We start from the raw sequence: 23,282 nt of genomic DNA, 5'->3' as shown, positions 1-23,282 counted from the left end.
TTGAGACCAGTCTGACCAACGTGGCAAAACCCGTTTCTTTTTTTTCTTTTTCTTTTCTTTTTTTTTTGAGATGGAGTCTCGCTCTGTCACCCAGGCTGGAGCGCAGTGGTGCAATCTCGACTCACTGCAAGCTCCGCCTCCCGGGTTCACGCCATTCTCCTGCCTCAGCCTCCCGAGTAGCTGGGACTACAGGCACCCGCCACCATGCCCGGCTAATTTTTTGTATTTTTAGTAGAGACGGGGTTTCCCCGTGTTAGCCAGGATGGTGTCTATCTCCTGACCTCGTGATCTGCCCGTCTCGGCCTCCCAAAGTGCTGGGATTACAGGTGTGAGCCACCGCCCCCGGCGGCGAAACCCCGTTTCTACTAAACATACAAAAATTAGCTGGGTGTGATGGCCTGTGCCTGTGGTCCCAGCTACACGGGAGGCTGAGGTAGGAGAATCGCTTGAACCGGGGAGAGGGAGGTTGCAGTGAGCCGAGATCGAGCCACTGCACTCCAGCCTGGGTGATAGAGACTCAGTCTCAAAAAAAGAAAAAACGAAGCCAAAAAACTGGACTTCAATTTCCCTAAGCTCCCGTCACTGCAGGAGAGGTGTTAGGAGTGAGCAGAGCTCTTGATCATTTTGACTAGGTTTCTAGTCCATTATAAAAGATCTCTGGCTCTCCTGCTTCCCAATATCTCTAGTTTAAGGGGTAAAGAGATATAATCTGTAATTATACATATGTGTTGGCTTGTACTGGATTTTGTATTTAGTAATAGTGCCTAGTTTTACCCTTTTTGTTGTGTTTGTATATTTATGTAAAAGCATCATAAAAGCATTTTGTCAATTTTTTTAGGTGGCTTCATCAGTAGGCTGTACTCTGTCACATGGATACTGACATCTACTTTGAACTGGATTTTTTCACTCTTCCTTAGATTTGGCTGTTGTGAACTGCCATTAACTTGCCTGGGTGTGATAATGTGTTTTACAAGCTCCTCCTACAAGATTGTTATGACACATTAATATTCAGGATATGGAGAAGATATTTACATGACAACAGAGAAAGATGAGAATTTTAATTATAAAGTCAAAACTCTCTTATACAACAAGAAAGAAACATTATTAGATTCCAAAATTATTTCCTGTTTTGTCCCCTTGCAGAGGAACAAAACAGATCTGATTCACAATTTGCTGCTAGCAGATATGACATATTTTGGGAATCTTTCAACCTGATTTCAACTTGTTTTGCCATTGGTGAAAATTTCAAAGCACTGGATCCAAGATTCTACCAGTTTTTCCCTCCTCCAACCCCACCTCACCCAACACCATCACAATTTCTAAGTTTCTAAAAAAAAAATGCTTGTAAAGTTTCTAAAAAATGGAAACGATAAAAACCAACTTCTCCACTCAGCAACTAGCTGGAGAGTTATTTGTTTTGTTCACTTTCAAGTTCCTGTGTAACAATGTGACCTTTTAAAAAACACACAAATTAGCAGTTTTAATTTGCAATTTCATTCATACTACAGAAATATGGGAATTCTAATAGCATGGGCAATTATCTTGCCCATCTTTGCCCCATCTTATCTTGCTAGTGTATAATGATTGATGTAGAAAAGAGCATAGGTAAATAGGAAACATGACCTATAACTTATAATTACATTTGTGTTGGTTTGCACTGAATTTGTGTTTAGAATTAGTGCCTAGCTTTTAACTGTTTGAATTGAGTTTTTGTGCAAAAGAATTATTTTTATTTCAGAGAGTCTTTTATGTTTATATGGCTTAATTTATATCACTATTCAGAAGGTTTGTGTGTATTTCATAAGTTCCCAGAATAAAGTGAAATTTGCATGTTATTTTTTTAATTGAGGGTGAAGCAAAATATAGCCAAGGAAGGAATACGTCTGCATATTTAATGGCCAAATAAATAAATATAATACAACCACTAAGATTTTCAGGAGTTTACAGTTACTGCAATGATAAAATTTGGTTTGTTTTTCTTTCAGGTTATTCTTTTCTACTGTTTCCTTTAATAGAGCAGTTGAAGCAGTTAAAAGGATTTCTTAAAAAATCTGACAACATTACAGATTTATGCTAAATACATACAGTATCTAATTTAAAGTAAAAGGAACTAAACTTTTTTTTCCTCACTTTTGATTCTTAATATTCTTTATCAGCTCGTTGAAGAGTTCCTGTCTCTGACTGTTCATGCTCGCAAATACGAGTTATAAATACTGTGAGAATTCATTTAATTTCCACTTAAAATTCACAGGAAGTCATACTTGTTACCAGGAAACACTGTACTTCTTTTAGAGAATATCTAATTCAGAGAGGCTAAATTATATCCATTACACTCTATCATGGCTAGTTGGTAAAAGCTGACAAGGAATACCTTAGCTATTTTTGATGAATACAACACTTCAGTGGTGTCTCATTTCCATACTGACATAAGGGCTAAACAAGCTTTCTTCAGAAAAACACCTTACAGAAATCTCTGAAGTGTGCTATGCTTAGATCTTCCTTGAGAAAAAGATATTATAGAGATGAAGGAAACTCCAGATATCCCAAGACATGTTACTAAACTTCTTTTCAGAAGATTTCAATAGTATTTGGTAAACTGCAATATCAGAAACTTTGGGTATAATTGAGACCTTGACAATTTTAGAGGTGATTATTGATTATGTCACTTGTAAATCTGGTGGTCTGACCACACCTAACAGTATTCAAAAATTTTTAAAAGTCACTGAACAACCTTAAGATGGGGTGAAGTAAGAGCACACGTTTAAAAACAATAATTAAAGGTCAGCACCAAAAAGTCTGTCTCTGCTATTCTGCTGAGAGATTCATATGGAGATGGCAGTAGCTGTCACCTATTGTCAAGACTGACTCTCATGAACTTTGATGGACATCAATTCCTTTTCTTCATTTGTAGCTACTAGAAGGAAATCTCCTTTGGAATGCATCTTTCCAAGGATCCAGTGAAGGCAGCAGGCAATAGGACGAACGTGTAGGGAGACATTAGGAGCGTATAAGAAAGTCAAGTAAAAAGCAGCAGACATGAGTTTCTTTAGCAATATCCTTGAAATTATGTTGGTTGAAAAATATTAGCTGGTTTAATTCAGATTTAAATGTATGCTGAGGATCTGCATAGTTAGGATTTAAATTATAAATTGAGTTTGTTGCATCTTTTAGACAGTTCTTAAATAGCAGCTTTATGATCCTATTTTTCTTTGTAAGCATATAGGATAAATTAAAATATAAAAATTTATCAACAAATTATATTTACACTAGACATTCTTACATACTCTGAAGAGAAAAAATTAGGAACAAAATACTTCTTACATATGAATTGAAAATTCTTCTTACCTAAGGTGGCATTTTATTTGAATACTTGAAAGGATGTTATAAAGAATATTAGGAATTTGACTTTGGGAAAGTTGTAATCCATCAAATAGCTGCTTGTTTTCTTATTTCTGCTGTATATTTTGTTGAATCCATATAGATTCTGATATTTTGTTATTTTTATTCCTACTCTATATTTTATTACTTGTTTTTTCTTTAGCTTTTATAAAATCTCCTCTATGTACATTTTCTTAAAATTTCTTATGGTTGATAAAGTAGAATGAGCGCAATCTTTGAAGTCAGACAGAACTAGGTTTGAATTTCAGCTGTACTACTTACTACCAGTGTGGTCTTCAACGGGTCACTTAATTTACCAAAGCCTTTTTCTTTATATTATAATATGGAGACAAAAGCAGTTACCTTACACGATTGTTGGGAGCATCCTAGATAGCACATTAAAATCATGGTGAGAGATCTTACATGGTGGCTGGTGGTCTCAATCTGGCCCGCTTTGACACGTATTATTTATTAATATCAGGCAAGAACACCTGGCCTGAAGGAGAGGTCCAACAGGTCAAAGTCAACTCCAGAGTGGATTCTGATTCTCGTTGTTTTAGTGTAACCAACCATCCCAGTTTACCTAGGACAGGGGTAGTGGGGCTGTTCCCAGGATGTGAACTTTCAGTGCTGAAACTAAGAAAGTATTGAGCAAACTGAGATGAACTGGTCACCTGGGACATTTTCTTTATATATTATGAAGGATGAAATGTGAATTTTTGCAAAGGCAGTATGTGTGTCTGACTGTGACATGAATTTAAGCCTACAAGTTTTAAAGACAAGGAGCCACTCAAACTGAGTGTCATGAGATTCGTGTACATTGCAGGAAAAAAGTCCTTTCCCCTAGAGGAAAGGGTCTTAATCTAGTTGCCTAACCTGAAAATGAAACCAACCAGGAATGAAATGTATCTGCAAACAACACCAAGCAATTGTAGAGATCATTGCTGCAGTTAGCTTGTAACTTAAGACTTTGAAGTGTGATTTATCTTAGTTTGCAAACTCTAAATTGGGGTGTGATTCTCCAGTTTCCACTAGTAATTAAAGGGTGAAAAGTTTTGTTACTTTAAATATGAAAAAAATGAGTTCGCAGTACAAAATACTTGTTTTGTACAAATTTTGTACTTCAACCTCCTGAACATTGCTCTATTTTGTACTTGGAAATGAAAAATTGAAGCAAGGAATGGTTTGCAATATCCCAAAGCTCTCCATATACCCTGGTGTTCAAGGCCAAAATTATGTAACCTCTTTGACTAGATGATTTTTAAAGTACTAGTTTTTATCCTAGTTACTTTCAGCGGTAATATGCTTGTTTTACTTTCTTGGCTCAGGGCCTTATTACCACGTAAAGACAATTTTCCTTCCTAAACTACTTTGCTACCTCATTAGCAAGTTTAGCAAGATGCCACATACAGGTGGTATGAAGAAGATAACTAGGTCAGGTTGCTTGGTTAGTCCCTTGAGCAGCCTTGGGAGTGCTGTTTTAGTTTAATGTTTGTGTGCATGTTTGTAGAAAAGGAAGAGACAATTTGATGAATAGCTTTGACTCTGTTTTAACCTCAGAGGCAATCCTTATCTTAATTAAAAAGGAATGAGGTCTGGAATGTATTCTAAGATCCAAAGATATATATTCAAACACCCCTAAAGTTTTTAGGTTTTTGAATTGGCCCTATACCAGTGGTTCTCAACCTGGTTACACCTTGGAATCACTAGCAGGATAAAGGAAGGGTGTGGGAGGCAAATACTGATGTCTAGGCATCCATCCCAGACCAATGAAATCTGAATCTCTGGGGATAGACCCAGGCATTCACATTTTTAAAAAAGATTTCTAGGTGATGCTAATATGCTCTTTCTTTTGTCTCTCTCTTTTTTTTTTTGTTTTTTGAGACAAAGTCTTTCTCTGTCACCCAAGCTGGACCACAGTGGCATGATCTCTGCTCACTGCAACCTCTGCCTCCCGTGTCCAAGCCATTCTTCTGCCTCAGCCTACTGAGTAGTGGGGATTACAGGTGCCCGCCACCACACCTGGCTAATTTTTTTGTATTTCTAGTAGAGATGGGGTTTCACCATGTTGGCCAGGCTGGTCTTGAACTCCTGACCTCAACTGATCTTCCTGCCTTGTCCTCCAAAAGTTCTGGGATTATAGGCGTGAGCCACCATGCCTGGCCTAATATGCTCTTTCTAACAGCTATAATGACTCTAATGGATTGAAATATTCAAGGGAAAAATAGTTCCAGAATGTCAGGCAATGTATGGTAGCTTCAAATAATTATACTGAGATTAGGACCTACATTCGATTTTAAGGAGGTTCTTGTTTCACTTTCCTGGGAACCCTCTTACCTGCACTTCTAGGGAGAAGTGTGAAGTATTTGCACACTTACAACATATTCTTCTTTTGTGAACGTACTAAATGTAGGTCCACACAAGGGCCAGGGTATGAAGACAAGCAAGGTGTTTATCTTTATTCCTCCCCAGTGACTTTTCCCAGACAAAACTCTACTAGAACCACATTGGAACTTGAAAGGAAGTACTTCTCATATATGGAAACTGGGAATCTAGGCTGCCTTCCTTGGATTTTTAATGTAGAGTAACAAGGAAGCTAAGGGGAATAGATCTCATAGGAATAAAGAGAAATATAAACCTTGGGGATGGGCTCACTACAAGGGAAGGAGGGGAAAGGGAGGAATAGAAAACATAGAAAACAATAATAAAGAAAACAATAACATAAAAAGCCACTTTTGCTTTCTCCTCCCCTAAATAAACAACATCAACAACAAACAACCAATTTCAACAATCAATAGCTTGAGGGAAAGCTAAATTATTTTAAGATTGAATGTAAAAGACTGCAATTTAATAATAACTCACCTTGGCCTATGAAAATGACAAGGAAACAAAATGGCAGTATGCTCAAATTATTACTTGGCTATCTAGGTCTTATAAATCTCCAATACAGGAAAAGAAGAGGCAATAAGAACAAATCTGCTATCTGGATAGCCCCAGAAGGGTTTTCCTATTTTCTTTTTTTTAATTTTATTTTTATTATACTTTACGTTTTAGGGTACATGTGCACAATGTGCAGGTTTGTTACATATGTGTACATGTGACATGTTGGTGTGCTGCGCCCATTAACTCGTCATTTAGCATTAGGTATATCTCCTAATGCTATCCCTCCCCCCTCCCCCCACCTCACAACAGTCCCCGGTGTGTGACGTTCCCCTTCCTGTGTCCACGTGTTCTCATTGTTCAATTCCTACCTATGAGTGAGAACATGCGGTGTTTGGTTTTTTGTCCTTGTGATAGTTTGCTGAGAATGATGGTTTCCAGTTTCATCCATGTCCCTACAAAGGACATGAACTCATCATTTTTTATGGCTGCATAGTATTCCATGGTGTATATGTGCCACATTTTCTTAATCCAGTCTATCATTGTTGGACATTTGGGTTGGTTCCAAGTCTTTGCTATTGTGAATAGTGCCGCAATAAACATACGTGTGCATGTGTCTTTATAGCAGCATGATTTATAGTCCTTTGGGTATATACCCAGTAATGGGATGGCTGGGTCAAATGGTATTTCTAGTTCTAGATCCCTGAGGAATCGCCACACTGACTTCCACAAGGGTTGAACTAGTTTACAGTCCCACCAACAGTGTCAAAGTGTTCCTATTTCTCCACATCCTCTCCAGCACGTGTTGTTTCTTGACTTTTTAATGATTGCCATTCTAACTGGTGTGAGATGGTATCTCATTGTGGTTTTGATTTGCATTTCTCTGATGGCCAGTGATGGTGAGCATTTTTTCATGTGTTTTTTTGGCTGCATAAATGTCCTCTTTTGAGAAGTGTCTGTTCATGTCCTTTACCCATTTTTAGATGGGGTTGTTTGATTTTTTCATGTAAATTTGTTTGAGTTCATTGTAGATTCTGGATATTAGCCATTTGTCAGATGAGTAGATTGCAAAAATTTTCTCCCATTCTGTAGGTTGCCTGTTCACTCTGATGGTAGGTTCTTTTGCTGTGCAGAAGCTCTTTAGTTTAATGAGATCCCATTTGTCAATTTTGGCTTTTGTTGCCATTGCTTTTGGTGTTTTAGACATGAAGTCCTTGCCCATGCCTATGTTCTGAATGATATTGCCTAGGTTTTCATGTAGGGTTTTTATGGTTTTAGGTCTAACATTTAAGTCTTTAATCCATCTTGAATTAATTTTTATATAAGGTGTAAGGAAGGGATCCAGTTTCAGCTTTCTACATATGGCTAGCCAGTTTTCCTAGCACCATTTATTAAATAGGGAATCCTTTCCCCATTTCTTGTTTTTGTCAGGTTTGTCAAAGATCAGATAGTTGTAGATATGTGGCATTATTTCTGAGGGCTCTGTTCTGTTCCATTGATCTATATCTCTGTTTTTGTACCAGTACCATGCTGTTTTGGTTACTGTAGCCTTGTAGTATAGTTTGAAGTCAGGTAGCGTGATGCCTCCAGCTTTGTTCTTTTGGCTTAGGATTGACTTGGCGATGAGGGCTCTTTTTTGGTTCCATATGAACTTTAAAGTAGTTTTTTCCAATTCTGTGAAGAAAGTCATTGGTAGCTTGATGGGGATGGCACTGAATCTATAAATCAACTTGGGCAGTATGGCCATTTTCACAATATTGATTCTTCCTACCCATGAGCTTGGAATGTTCTTCCATTTGTTTGTATCCTCTTTTATTTCATTGAGCAGTGGTTTGTAGTTCTCCTTGAAGGGTCCTTCACATCCCTTTTAAGTTGGATTCCTAGGTATTTTATTCTCTTTGAAGCAGTTGTGAATGGGAGTTCACTCATGATTTGGCTCTCTGTTTGTCTGTTATTGGTGTATAAGAAAGCTCGTGATTTTTGCACATTGATTTTGTATCCTGAGACTTTGCTGAAGTTGCTTATCAGCTTGAGGAGATTTTGGGCTGAAACGATGGGGTTTTCTAGATATACAATCATGTCATCTCCAAACAGGGACAATTTGACTTCCTCTTTTCCTAATTGAATACCCTTTTTTTCCTTCTCCTGCCTGATTGCCCTGGCCAGAACTTCCAACACTTTGTTGAATAGGAGTGGTGAATACCTAATTTACTGAGAGTTTTTAGCATGAAGGTTGTTGAATTTTGTCAAAGAACTTTTCTGCATCTGCTGAGATAATCATGTGGTTTTTGTCTTTGGTTCTGTTTATATGTTGGATTACATTTATTGATTTGCATATGTTGAACCAGCCTTGCATCCCAGGGATGAAGCCCACTTGATCATGGTGGATAAGGTTTTTGATGTGCTGCTGGATTTGGTTTGCCAGTATTTTATTGAGGATTTTCGCATCGATGTTCATCAAGGATATTGGTCTAAAATTCTCTTTTTTGGTTATGTCTCTGCCCGGCTTTGGTGTCAGGCTGATGCTGGCCTCATAAAATGAGTTAGGGAGGATTCCCTCTTTTTCTATTGATTGGAATAGTTTCAGAAGGAATGGTACCAGCTCCTCTTTGTACTTCTGGTAGAATTCGGCTGTGAATCCATCTGGTCCTGGACTGTTTTTTGTTGGTAAGCTATTGATTATTTCCTCAATTTCAGAGCCTGTTATTGGTCTATTCAGAGACTCAACTTCTTCCAGGTTTAGTCTTGGGAGGATGTATGTGTCAAGGAATTTATCCATTTCTTCTAGATTTTCTAGTTTATTTGCGTAGAGGTGTTTATGGTATTCTCTGATGGTAGTTTGTATTTCTGTGGGATCAGTGGTGATATCCCCTTTATCATTTTTTATTGCATCTATTTGATTCTTTTCTCTTTTCTTCTTTATTAGTCTTGCTAGCGGTCTATCAATTTTGTTGATCCTTTCAAAAAACCAGCTCCTGGATTCATTAATTTTTTGAAGGGTTTTTTGTGTCTCTATGTCCTTCAGTTCTGCTCTGATTTTAGTTATTTCTTGCCTTCTGCTAGCTTTTGAATGTGTTTGCTCTTGCTTCTCTAGTTCTTTTAATTGTGATGTTAGGGTGTCAATTTTAGATCTTTCCTGCTTTCTCTTGTGGGCATTTAGTGCTATAAATTTCCCTCTACACACTGCTTTGAATGTGTCCCAGAGATTCTGGTATGTTGTGTCTTGGTTCTCGTTGGTTTCAAAGAACATCTTTATTTCTGCCTTCATTTGGTTATGTACCCAGTAGTCAGTCATTCAGGAGCAGGTTGTTCAGTTTCCATGTAGTTGAGTGGTTTTGAGTGAGTTTCTTAATTCTGAGTTCTAGTTTGATTGCACTGTGGTCTGAGAGACAGTTTGTTATAATTTCTGTTCTTTTACATTTGCTGAAGAGTGCTTTACTTCCAACTATGTGGTCAATTTTGGAGTAGGTGTGGAGTGGTGCTGAAAAGAATGTATATTCTGTTGATTTGGGGTGGAGAATTCTGTAGATGTCTATTAGGTCCACTTGGTGCAGAGCTGAGTTCAATTCCTGGGTATCCTTGTGAACTTTCTGTCTCGTTGATCTGTCTAATGTTGACAGTGGGGTGTTAAAGTCTCCCATTATTATTGTGTGGGAGTCTAAGTGTCTTTGTAGGTCACTCAGGACTTGCTTTATGAATCTGGGTGCTCCTGTATTGGGTGCATATATATTTAGGATAGTTAGCTCTTCTTGTTGAATTGATCCCTTTACTATTATGTAATGGCCTTCTTTGTCTCTTATGATCTTTGTTGGTTTAAAGTCTGTTTTATCAGAGACTAGGATTGCAACCCCTGCCTTTTTTTGTTTTCCATTTGCTTGGTAGATCTTCCTCCATCCTTTTATTTTGAGCCTATGTGTGTCTCTGCACGTGAGATGGGTTTCCTGAATACAGCACACAGATGGGTCTTGACTCTTTATCCAATTTGCCAGTCTGTGTCTTTTAATTGGAGCATTTAGTCCATTTACATTTAAAGTTAATATTGTTATGTGTGAATTTGATCCTGTCATTATGATGTTAGCTGGTTATTTTGCTCGTTAGTTGATGCAGTTTCTTCCTGGCATTGATGATCTTTACAATTTGGCATGATTTTGCAGTGGCTGGTACCAGTTGATCCTTTCCATGTTTAGTGCTTCCTTCAGGAGCTCTTTTAGGGCAGGCCTGGTGGTGACAAAATCTCTCAGCATTTGCTTGTCTGTAAAGGATTTTATTTCTCCTTCACTTATGAAGCTTAGTTTGGCTGGATATGAGATTCTGGGTTGAAAATTCTTTTCTTTAAGAATGTTGAATATGGGTCCCCACTCTCTTCTGGCTTGTAGAGTTTCTGCTGAGAGATCCGCTGTTAGCCTGATGGGCTTCCCTTTGTGGGTAACCCGACCTTTCTCTCTGGCTGCCCTTAACACTTTTTCCTTCACTTCAACTTTGGTGAATCTGACAGTTATGTGTCTTGGAGTTGCTCTTCTCGAGGAGTATCTTTGTGGCGTTCTCTGTATTTCCTGAATTTGAATGTTGGCCTGCCTTGCTAGATTGGGGAAGTTCTCCTGGATAATATCCTGCAGAGTGTTTTCCAACTTGGTTCCATTCTGCCCATCACTTTTAGGTACACCAGTCAGACGTAGATTTGGTCTTTTCACATAGTCCCATATTTCTTGGAGGCTTTGTTTGTTTCTTTTTATTCTTTTTTCTCTAAGCTTCTCTTCTCACTTCATTTCATTCGTTTCATCTTCCATCACTGATACCCTTTCTTCCAGTTGATTGCATCGACTACTGAGCCTTCTGCATTCATCACGTAGCTCTCGTGCCTTGGTTTTCAGCTCCATCAGGTCCTTTAAGGACTTCTCTGCATTGGTTATTCTAGTTATACATTCATTTAATTTTTTTTCAAAGCTTTTAACTTCTTTGCCTTTGGTTCGAATTTCCTCCTGTAGCTCGGAGTAGTTTGATCATCTGAAGCCTTCTTCTCTCAACTTGTCAAAGTCATTCTCTGTCCTGCTTTGTTCTGTTGCTGGTGAGGAGCTGCGTTCCTTTGGAGGAGGAGAGGCACTCTGATTTTTAGAGTTTCTAGTTTTTCTGCTCTGTTTTTTTCCCATCTTTGTGGTTTTATCTACCTTTGGTCTTTGATGATGGTGACATACAGATGGGTTTTTGGTGTGGATGTCCTTTCTGTTTGTTAGTTTTCCTTCTAACAGGACCCTCAGCTGCATATCTGTTGGAGTCTGCTAGAGGTCCACTCCAGACCCTGTTTGCCTGGGTATCAGCAGTGGTGGCTGCAGAACAGCCGATATTGGTGAACCGCAGATGCTGCTGCCTGATCGTTCCTCTGGAAGTTTTGTCTCAGAGGAGTACCCGGTCATGTGAGGTGTCAGTCCGCCCCTACTGGAGGGTGCCTCCCAGTTAGGCTACTCATGGGTCAGGGACCCATTTGAGGAGGCAGTCTACCTGTTCTTAGATCTCAAGCTGCGTGCTGGGAGAACCACTACTCTCTTCAAAGATGTCAGAGAGGGACATTTAAGTCTGCAGAAGTTACTGCTGTCTTTTTGTTTTTCTGTGCCCTGCCCCCAGAGGTGGAGCCTACAGAGGCAGGCAGGCCTCCTTGAGCTGTGGTGGGCTCCACCCAGTTCGAGCTTCTGGGCTGCTTTGTTCACCTAATCAAACAACTAACTCGGCAATGGCAGGTGCCCCTCCCCCAGCCTCGCTGCTGCTTTGCAGTTTGATCTCGGACTGCTGTGCTAGCAATGAGCGAGATTCCTTGGGCGTAGAACCCTCTGAGCCAGGTGTGTGATATAATCTCCTGGTGTGCCGTTTTTTAAGCCCGTTGGAAAAGCGCAGTATTAGGGTGGGAGTGACCCGATTTTCCAGGTGCCATCTGTCACTGCTTTCTTTGACTAGGAAAGGGAATTCCCTGACCCCTTGTGCTTCCTGGGCGAGGCGATGCCTCGCCCTTCTTCGGCTCATGCACGGTGTGCTGCACCCACTGTCCTACACCTACTATCTGGCACTCCCCAGTGAGATGAACCCCGTACCTCAGTTGGAAATGCAGAAATCACCCATCTTCTGCATCGCTCACGCTGGGAGCTGTAGACCAGAGCTGTTCCTATTCTGCCATCTTGGCTCCTCCCCCTGGGTTTTCCTATTTTCTAAGGTCCAAGAATAGTGGTGACAGAATGTGATATACTGAGAGGGGAAGTAGAGGGAAGAAAAAATAATTAAAAACAGACCATAAAAAGTTTTTAAAGACAGCAATATAGGGTAGTTAGTTAAATTTTGAGCAATATTAACAAGGGTTTGGGTTTTGTTGGGCTTAATTTTGTTCCCTTTAAAACATACATACATACACACACACACACACACACACACACACACACACACACAAAACAGGTACCAGTTGAAGGGGTGGAAGAAGAAATAAGGCACCCTCCCTACATGCAGGGAGCTAATTTCTTATTAGAAAGCATATTTTAACACAGAAGAAATATAGAATAATTTAAAAACAATATAAACTATAAGTAAGTGATCTCTTATTTTAATATTGTTTAGTTTTCTAATTATGAAAGTGATAATGCAGGCCAGGCATGGTGGCTCACGCCTGTAATCCCAGCACTTTGGGAGGCCAAGGTGGGGGGATCACTTGAGGTCAGGCATTTGAAACCAGCCTGATCAACATGGTGAAATCCCGTCTCTACTAAAAATACAAAAATTAGCTGGGCATGGTGGCAGATGCCTGTAATCCCAGCTACTCGGGAGGCTGAGACAGGAGAATGGCTTCAACCTGAGAGGCGGAGGTTGTAATGAGCCGAGATCATGCCACTGTACTCCAGCCTGGGTGATAGAGTGAGACTCTGTATCAAACAAACAAACAAAAAAACAAACAAACAAACAAAAAAAACAAAAAAGAAAGTGATAATTCCTATTGTGAAGAAGTTAGGAGTCAAAGAATAGTATAGAAAGGAAAATGACAATCACCCCTCATCCCTGAGCTCTTGCTATTTTGAGTTCCAGGGCATCCTCCCTTTTGTCTTCAGTGTCTGTCTGCACTGACTCCTTTTTCTCAGTCTATAAATGTCAGCTTTCCCTATCTCACTTTCACCATCACTACTGAGGGGTAATTGCACCTACAACTTATGGTTGTGCAATAAATGAATTAATATAGGTAAAATGTTTCCAGCAATACCCAGCATGTAGTAAACAGTACAAGTGTTAGTTATTTTTAAATTTATTATTTTTAAACAAATGAAGAAAAAAAATCTTGTCCTCCTTTAACCACTGTTATATCTTTTCCTATCCCTTAGTTCCTTAACCTCTACTTACACCATACTCTTCTTACCCTATTGCTGTTTGATTTCTGCTGTGGCCCTGTAGAAGTTCCTAACCCACTATTAATATCTTACTTGAGTGTTTTTCCAGCTCAGCTGAATCTCCGCAGTCACCTCCACATCTTCCCAGCATCCACCTGCCTCACAGAGCTGGTCAATGTGATGTCAGATCTGGTCCTTTTTTATCTTGTTTGGAAGTAAAAACTCAATCTTTAGAAACAGTTGTTAAGCTCTGTTATCGCCCACCAAACTTTACCACTGAACTAGACAAAAACCTTTCTGTGTGTCTATCTACCCAGACCTAATCAATTCCCAGTATGTATGCATTTACTTTACAGTGTTTATCATTATCTGCCCGGTATTACCATAACTATTGTGTATCTGTCCTCCCCCCAGATAAGTGACAGTGACCCATCATGTTTGCCTTTGTATCTCAAGAGCCTGTTTCATGAATATTTGTCAAATTGACTTGAAGTTCTGGGGATATGGCTTAAAGCACTTACTATTTAATACCCTGTGTTTTAATTATTAAGGTAAATGTTTTCACTTCTCTACTATATTTTAAGGTCCATGAGAGTTGGGAATCTGCCTTCTTCAGCTTTGATTACTATGCAGTGCTCAAAACTGTGTCCTGCATATAATGATGCTCCCTAAATATTAATTCTGAAATAACAATTACCTTTGTAGAGCACTTTACACTTTATCCAGCTCTCCTGCATGGATTAACTCACTGTGTCTCACAATGAGCCTCTAAGATAAGTTTGTATTGGGCAAAAAAGGAAACAGGCTCAGTAGTGTTACAAGGCTAATGAAAGGAACAAGGGCTCAAGTCTAAGTTTCCCGATTTTAGATGCCCCCTGCTTTCTCTACTGTATCCTTCTGCCTATAAAACAGAATGTAATGTCATTTCATGTAAATATTTCTTCCTATGATTGAGCAGAACGGAGAACATCTGGCTGGAGGTACCAGGTCAGCTTTGTGGAAGAGATGGGGGTTTGTTTGAGAAGGGCTTGGAAACACTGGGCACGCAGCATGCTAGAGAGAAGGTAAGTGATCTTTTGGAACTATAGTACATGGAGAGACAAGTCTTGCATTAAAATTAGTTTCACTATTTCTCATTTGAGAAAACAGTAGTACTTGGGTTTCACATAAAGTGTTTATTTTTAAAGGTAACACATGAATTGCAACTGTACAAATTACAGTTGAATTCACAGCCAGTGTAATTCTGGACACAGAGTAATAGGAATGAACATGGAGGGCTCTTTAGGCAACACAGCAAAGCCTGGAGGTTTTTTGAAATCCCTCAATTGCTTTAAAAAAAAGATCTTTTTAAGGTTATTTATAATCCAACAAGGGTCAACTAACTTGTTTTTTTCTTTTCTTTTCAAATAACTACTCACAATAACATACCAAAAATCTATCATTTAGCCTCTGGATATAACATTAAAGTTATTTATTTCTTGTTTCCTGTGTTTATGATGTGTGTTTATGGACAACTTTATTATGGTACAAATCCATAGCCAAATGACATTTCCCAATACTGTACCGAGAGACAGATTTCTACTGATTACTCCTGTGATTCTTGTAATAACATTTTACACGTTCAACAGTGTCCTGTCAGATAACAAAGCTTAAAAGAACATCTACAGTGATGGAAGCCTTGTGGGGCTGCAATTTCTCTACATCTGCTTCTGAAACCAGTGCTACATAGTAGGTTATGCTTGGCAAGGCCAATAATTCTAGGTCATTTATTCTTTTATTGCTTTTGTACTATTTTGTTCTACTTGACTGAAGAGGTTTTAGGAAATTCACCATGGGCATGCTGATTTCCATTTGAGTTGCTGCAGCTACATTCTGCATTTTTCCCTGTCTCCCTTTGGCTCCACTTGAGAGCTCATTTCACTGTTCAGAGCAACTTCTATTTCAAATCTTTTCCCTGCACATAACACATCTCCCATTCTTGGCACTATGCCCTCATTCTTGCAGCTTGAAGCCCTCACTTAGTATGTACCCAAGATTCTCCTCTATCTTTATTTTTTTTTTTAAAGTAATGTGAACTTTATTTACCCATTAGCTTTCCTCCAAGGAAATGAAAGCATTGCTCTCTGCCTATGCCATTAACCCTTCCTAGCACCAGACTTCAGCAAGCTTCGTAGCCTGTTACTAGTATTAACAGAAAAAAGAATTGTAATTTAAGTGATAGCAAATAACTTTTTACATCCTAATGAAGACATCTTGCCTCTTTTCCCTTGACATTGACATCAGGGCACGTGGGGTTCTTTATGTCTTGATGGAATCTCTAAACAGAGAATCCGTTGTGGGCCAAAATAAGGGTTCTCCTAGAACTGTGTTGTTCTATAATCAAAATCCAAACTTTCAGATTTTCCACTGTAGCAGATGAATTGTTGATTTAATTTTCAGTAGCAAAATATTAATATGAAAGGTAGGCTAATGTAAGAAAGTCATAAACATTGTTGGCATATTATTTAGTTACTAAATATTGTTTAATAACATGCATTTTCTCAACTTCTGGGTTGATGCAATATTTTCAAAAAATATTTGAAGCAATATTTCAAATATTTTCAAAAAAGCTAAGTTATGTTTGAAATGTAATTAATTACACTTGATACATTTTCAAGCCTCTGAGCTTTTGCTCACGTTATTCCAACTGCCTTGTAAAACTTTCTATCTTTTCTCTGCCTGTAAAATAGGATTCATTCTTTAGGGTCAAGCTAAGGTTACTTCCTCTGTGAAATGCTTTTGAATCCTTCTGGAGAGTATCAGTCATTTTGCCTTTCTGTCTCTAGAGTACTTTGTTTATGGTTCTACTTTCTTTTGGGGAGTCCTTTTAGGCCAAAGTGTGTTCCATAGTTTTGGGGTGTGTGGGTGTCCCGCCTACTTCCTTGAGGACAGAGAAGACATTATTCGGCTCTGAAAGTCTCCTCTAGTAGCCAGCACTGTGCTTTAAATACGATGTTGGTTGAAGTTTGACTGCCTAGGAATATACAAAATGATTGACTGCGGTAGGTAATAAATGGAGCATGGGAGAGATTGTAATCAAGATCCCTAATGTGTGAGAGTTTAGAAGCTGAGACAAATTTACATATGGATAGAACCTCAGGGAAATATAGAAAAAAAATACCAGAAATACATAAAAAATTCACAAATGCTCTATAAATCGAGTCAATAATAAAGAGTTTATATAAAGTCTAGGACACTCAAACAGGAATGATCACTCTCCATGAGATATTTTGTATGAGAGAATTTTAGCACTACTTTTTTGTAGCTTTTAGCAAAGCATTAGTAGGGTAAACCCTTGGACAATTGCAGCACGAAGTTGGTGATTAGTACAAGGGCAAGTCTTCTTAGCAAGTCTTGAAGTTTTCCAGCTTGAGAGTTTATGAAGAAAAGACAGTAATAGTGAACAATTAGATGCAGAATGAAGCGGGGACTGTCCTTAAACACATGTATGTGTGTGCATGTGTGTGTGTGTGTGCATGTGCATGTATGTATACTCAGAATATGACAAATTATATGAAGAACATCAGCTTTGATGTTAGAGAAACCAAAGTTTGGTTTTGGCCTGCCATTTGGAATTTCCCTTAGCAAGTTATTTAATGTCTTTAAACCTTACTTGCCTCACCTGTAAAATAGCAAAAATAATGAGTGATATACATAAAAAATATATATATATTAAAAAGTAAGAAGTATAGTTTCTGACATTTCCTTCTTACACTGCACTTCTAGAAAAAGTCCTGAGAGCCCTGGCGAGGCCCTTGGCCAGGAAAGGCTGAAATAATATGAATCGTGATTCTGTTCCTCCTCTGTCACCATCCTGGTACTGCCTGTCTGCCTTTCCATCTCTGCTGCTCCACCCTGGACTGACCACTCTCTGGAATCACTATAAGTATGCTAATGCTAGAGCCTTTCAGTTTGTTGTGGCTCTAAGTTGAGTCTTTAAGAACAAAGGCTGTTTCTCATCTGCCTCCATGTCAGTTGCTACTGCTATTCCTGGAGTTAGTCATGGTTTCAGAGATGTTTGGATTTAAGAAACGGTAGGAGGCAGGACTCCCCTGTGGTTGCCCTTTGGTGTCACTGGAATGTCTACACATGCCTTTGTGGTTTTGTGGTTAGGAGGTTGGCTTCAAGTTTATAGTCCCACATGGCTTTGGGTGAGAAAAAGAATGTCTTTTAAAAACCAAGACCTGCTGGAAGAAGCTCTCCCAGTTACTCAGTGTCTCTTTCTCTATGGTTGTTTTCTCTCAAGATTACAGCAGTTAGAATTAAAAGCTATAATCTCGACTTCAAGGCAAAGTTCTTACACCTGGGTTTTGCTATCTTTTTGTATGTGCTATATGATTGCATTTAAATTTTGTGAAAGCATGTGCATGAATGTTTTAAGGGATGTGCATTTAAGGAAGTTGTAAAACTGTGTAGAGTATGACCACAGCTTGTATGTAGAAAAGGGACTGGAAGAAAACATCTTACAATGTTAATAGCGAGTTGTCTTTAGGTGGTGAGACTATGTTTTTTCTCTTTCTTCTATTTCTATATTTTCCACTTTTCCAAAATGTTCATAGATTACTTCTTTAACATATAATTTCTGTGGGTATGTAATAGGTATATATATTTATGGGGTACATGAGATATTTTGATACATGCATACAATAAGTACTAATCATAGAGTAAATGGGGTATCCATAATTTCAAGCACTTATCCTTTGTGTTACAAACAATCCAATTGTACTCTTTTAGTTATTTTAAAATGTACAATTAAATTATTATTGACTATAGTCATCCCGTTTTATTACCAAATACATATCTTACTTTTAAATATAATACATGTTACCAAATACAGATATTACTTTTCCATATAATATTTTAAAATGAAGAAACCAATTATATACATGTATACACACATTTATGTATATATACACATATGTATACATATACATGTATGTGGTGTGTGTGTGTGTGTGTGTGTGTATATATATGTGTGTGTATATAGACATATGTCCCCAAAAGGGGACTAATCAGTAGGCATTGGTCCTCCTGTATGCAGTGTTTTGTAAATAGCTGTTTGACTGGTTCACCAGTGATTACTGGAATTGCCTTTTATTTGTATCTGTTCAGGAGTCAGTTAGTAGATTTGTCACATATAACCATGAACTCATACAGGTCTCTTCACCTGTTTCTTCACCAGGAAAACAGGAGAGTCACATCTGCCTTGCTGGATTGTTGTGAGGTACAAATGAGATTGTGATGAGAAATGTTCTTGAAAAACCATACAGTATTATGAGAGGGAAGGTATTATTGATGAGAAGAGCTTGAAGGACTTATCAAGGGCAGTATTACAGGAGGAAGAATCATAAAAGTGTAGCAAACAGACAAAGATGTGCATATGGAAGGGAGAAGGGGGCTTTCAATTGATTTACCTTGCTATCTATAATGGGTTTTTTGAATAGTTGTATATTGTCTAGGATAGTTTTTAGTATTTAGCACAGCCACACTCTTCTAAGATCTAAACGAGCCACCATTTACTGGACGGATTGGGGTTGAGTCTAAGAAGAAAGCAGAGGAGAGTGAGTTATAAGAAAAATTGTAGCTAAAATTTATTGAGTGCCAGGAACTATTTTCAGCTCTAGTTTAATCCTTATAATATACCTATAAGGTGGGTGCTTTCATTACTCATTTTTACAGATAAATAAGATGAGTCAGAAAGGTTAATTACCTCTCCATGGTCTCCCAGCTAGAAAGTGGTGGAGCTGAGATTTGAACCTAAGAAATCTGGTTCCAGAGCCCACATTCTTAACCTTGGGTTTGGCTCTGTTTAGTTATAAGGCTGAAATTGGTGGTGGTTAGTGAGGTCAGAGTGGATGGCTTATCTATGAACGCAGAGTTAATTTTAGTCTTTCATTTAGTGTCTTTCTCCTTCAGTAGGCTTTCATGAACCTCAGGGTGCATTGTATTTGCACATTTTTTTGAGAGGAACCCTATAAAGAAGTCAATTATAATACTTCAGTTTATACATATGGAAAATAACCAAGAATAAAATATTTTCTTAAAATCAAAGTTATCTACTTGAAGACTGGAAATCAAATTCGTCTTTGATGCCTTAGCTTAGGTTTCAAATTTCAGGATTATACTGCCACCTAGTGCAGAGAAAACATTTTCCCAGCATGTGAAAGCTAGTGAATGCATATGAAACTTCATAGATGCAACCTAAAACAAGGTATATTTAAAGTTTATTTCATAAAAGAGAACGAGGTATTTGAGAATCAATGATCTTTTTACATTTTATTGGTAAAGGTTAATGTGCAATTCAGGTACACACTTTTATTATTAGTAGTAGGTTGTTAAAGGACAGTAGTGCGGAAGAGAAGGCTTAGGTTTCTATACTTCATTCTGCCATGTAAATTTCCTTAATTAATGTCTAGTAAGGAAATCAGTAAAATTTCCTTTCATGAGCTCAAAAGTTCTTAGTAGGAGTTATGGGTTCAACTGATAATTATTTTAGAATTTTATTCAGCAAATACTCATACACTTACAGTCTACAAGTCAACGCCAATTGTAAGAAAGGAGAGGTAGCCTAATGGTGTTGAAAACATGACCTATATGAGCAGCGCTTCTCAGTGGATCAGCAGGAGATCAGCATCACCTGGGAGCCTGCTAGAAATGCAAATTATCAGACCGATCTTCAATATCCTGAACCAGAACCTCTGGGGGTAGTGCCCAGTAGTATGTTTTTAACAAGCTGTGAAATTGTGGTAAGAAACGGTCTTGAAAAACCATACAGCATCATGAAAGGGAAGGTATTATTGATGAGACAAGATTGAAGGCTTTACAGTAGGTGAAGAAACATACTGATGGGCCAATATGTGTGTTTTATTGAAGGGAGCAAAAGAGGCTTAAGACATGAATCAGCTGCTGTAGACCGAAGACTCACAAGGCAGCAAATGCATCAATAGCTCCTGGAAGCACGGTGCCATGGAGGGGAATTGATTTCTCTCCTCCTTGGGGAGATGGAAATGCTCATACTTTAGAGAGAGCAAAAGTAATATGCTGAAAAGCTTAGGAGTGGAGGAATTTTACATTAAATAACCTGTTTTTGTATTAATGTTCTATGGTGAGAACACATTTGTTTGTGAGTGATTTCAGAGAAAAATGGCCATCACCGTGGGTCTCTATCTGCTGGCTATAGATGATTAGGCTACAGTTACAAGTATTGGGCCAAAATAAGAAGATTAAAAATAGAGCTTTGATTATGGTGAAATTTCTTTACAGTAAAACTGAACCCAATGTAAAACTGTGGGAGTCCTAGTTTTAGCAGCTCTGATTGTTAATCAGCCTCTCAGCCAGAGATTTCTGTGACAAATTTCAGGCTCTAGCTGTGACTAATTTGCAGCATCCTCACACAACTGGTAGGTGCCATTAGGCATCTTGGGTCTTTTATTTTAAAGTAAAGATAGATGGAATAAAGCTTAAAATTAAATACCATTAGGAAGCTAGTTTTAAAAATACTTCTTCTTTAATTTAACCTATGAACTAATTAAATATGGGGGTTGTGGTATGTTTAATTAAAACTCTCAGTTTACAGCTACTTTACTTCAAAAGAATGTTTTAAAAAATATATAGTCATGTTAAAACTAAGGAACTTGCCCTACTATTCTATGAGTTTAATGGGGCATCCCAACTATTGTGCCCATACCAGGAAACGAGGGGAAAGAGATCTTTTGGCACTTCTAGTGTCTACTCTTTTCTAATCGAATGTTTTTTTAAGCCATGAGTTGTAACCCATCAGTTGGTCCTGAAATCTACTCACTGATTTGGTTATCATCACTCAAAAATGAAATATAATAAAACAGAAAATAGAATATATTACATTTATATGAATAACTATTGCTTTCTGAAACTTTTGTTCTGGTTGTGTATATGTATACATAGTAATAAAGCCCATTCAATCCATCCTCCAAGCAACACCAGAACTGTCTTTCTAAAGACACATCCAAAAAAGTCATTATTGGCCTCAAACTCTTCTCTCAGTTCCTATAACAGCCAGAATAATGTCTATGCTTTCTTTTGATGTCATTCAAGATCTTTTACCCAACTCCTTCCTCGTGGTCCTCCTACTTGTGATTTCAGAAAATGACATCACCATCTACTCAGTTGCTCAAGCTCAAAACCAGGTAGTTTTCCTGTCCCCCACCCCTTTTCCAATTTACCCACCAACCTTATCTCTTTATTCTCATCTGGTCTGAGTCAAAATTAATGACTTCAAAGCAGCCTTCCCTAACCCCTCAACCTAGACCAGCTTCCAAACCTTCTACAATCTCTATAACACATTGTCTTCTTTTATATTTTTCATAATGCTTCCACCTGAAATTATTTTGTCTATTCTTGTGAATGTGTTTAGTACCTCTCTTCCCACCAGTGTGTAAGCTGCATAGGGACAGGGACCTGATCTTTCTCTGGTTGTCTCTCTGGTGTTAAGGTCATTCAGGGAGCATGGTAGAAGAGGCACCAATAGATATTTACCAAATGAAAGGATTCTTTGCTTCCCAAATGTCCTCTTTTACCTTTTTGTTATAGTATCTTCTGTTTTCTCTGTCTAAAATGTACTGCACCCGCTTACTCTCTTAGTAGCCTTAGTATCCTTTAAGATTCCATCTCTTGTATTAAAAATTTCCCGATGCCCTTGGATTATGCTAATACTTGTTCTCAGTGACACTACAGCCTTCTTACTCTCTGAATTGCGGTCATTTTCATATTGGTCCTCCCTGCTGGATTGTCAGCTTCCTCAGGGCAAGGCTGTGTTTATTCACACTTTTTGCTACCTCAACTCCAAGCACGTACTTGACACATATACTACTGTATATAGTTATTCAATACATGATTGAATAAACAAAGGAAAGAAAGTAGATGATCAAGAAAGATGATTATTTGTGATGATGTTCCCTGATTTAAGCTTTAAGTAAATAATATTCTTGATTTATAAGAAGAAGGAGATTAGTGTGTGTGCATTCTGTAAAAAGTATATGGGGGAGGGATGAGAGGAGGTACAAAGAAAAGTATAACTGTTCTATACAAAACACTTCTATTTATAAAATGGATCATTTTAAATATCAAGCTGTCTTAGTTCATTTACAATCTAACATGATTGACCAGATTTCATTTCTACATGGTTTTTCAGAACCAAACTGTTAGGTAAGGTGAGGAAACAATGCTAAGGGTGAAAAAGCTTATGCATCTATGACCTTAGGGTGCAACTGACCCAGACCAGAATGGTGTGGCATTTGCACTGCTGTCTGTGAGATTCTAATGTCATGTTAGGAAACAAAATTAACAGAAAATGGGAGTGGAGGGAGGAAAAAAAAGTTTCCTTAAATAATATTGTATTTGTCTTTGTTTTCTCTGGATCAACTTTCTTTTTTGTTTTTTGTTTTTTCTTTTCTTTTTTTTGACATAGGGCCTCACTCTCTTGCCTAGGCTGGGGCGCAGTAGTGCAATCACTGCTCACTACAGCCTCAAGCTCCTTAGGCCCAAGAGATCCTCCTGCCTCAGCCTCCTGAGTAGCTGGGACTGGAGGTGTGCACCACTGTGCCCGGCTAATTTTTGTATTTTTTGTAGAGATGGGGTTTCACCATGTTGCCCAGG

The 23,282-nt window shown here is 38.2% G+C and overlaps 1 protein-coding gene across 2 annotated transcripts in view; it reads left to right on the top strand.

Moving 5' to 3' along the window:
- Positions 1-23,282, top strand: part of COL9A1 (collagen type IX alpha 1 chain) — a 207,954-nt gene that overhangs the window by 88,068 nt on the left and 96,604 nt on the right. For both annotated transcript variants that reach the window (XM_054492376.2, XM_054492375.2), the window contains 2 exons: positions 14,025-14,161; positions 14,569-14,674. The gene's annotated coding sequence lies outside the window, so the exon portion shown is untranslated. The remainder of the gene's footprint in view (positions 1-14,024; positions 14,162-14,568; positions 14,675-23,282) is intronic.

The sequence above is a fragment of the Pongo pygmaeus genome, chromosome 5 (assembly GCF_028885625.2).
Source record: "Pongo pygmaeus isolate AG05252 chromosome 5, NHGRI_mPonPyg2-v2.0_pri, whole genome shotgun sequence".
Taxonomy (NCBI): Eukaryota; Metazoa; Chordata; class Mammalia; order Primates; family Hominidae; genus Pongo; species Pongo pygmaeus.
This window is presented reverse-complemented; position numbering and strand designations above follow the sequence as displayed.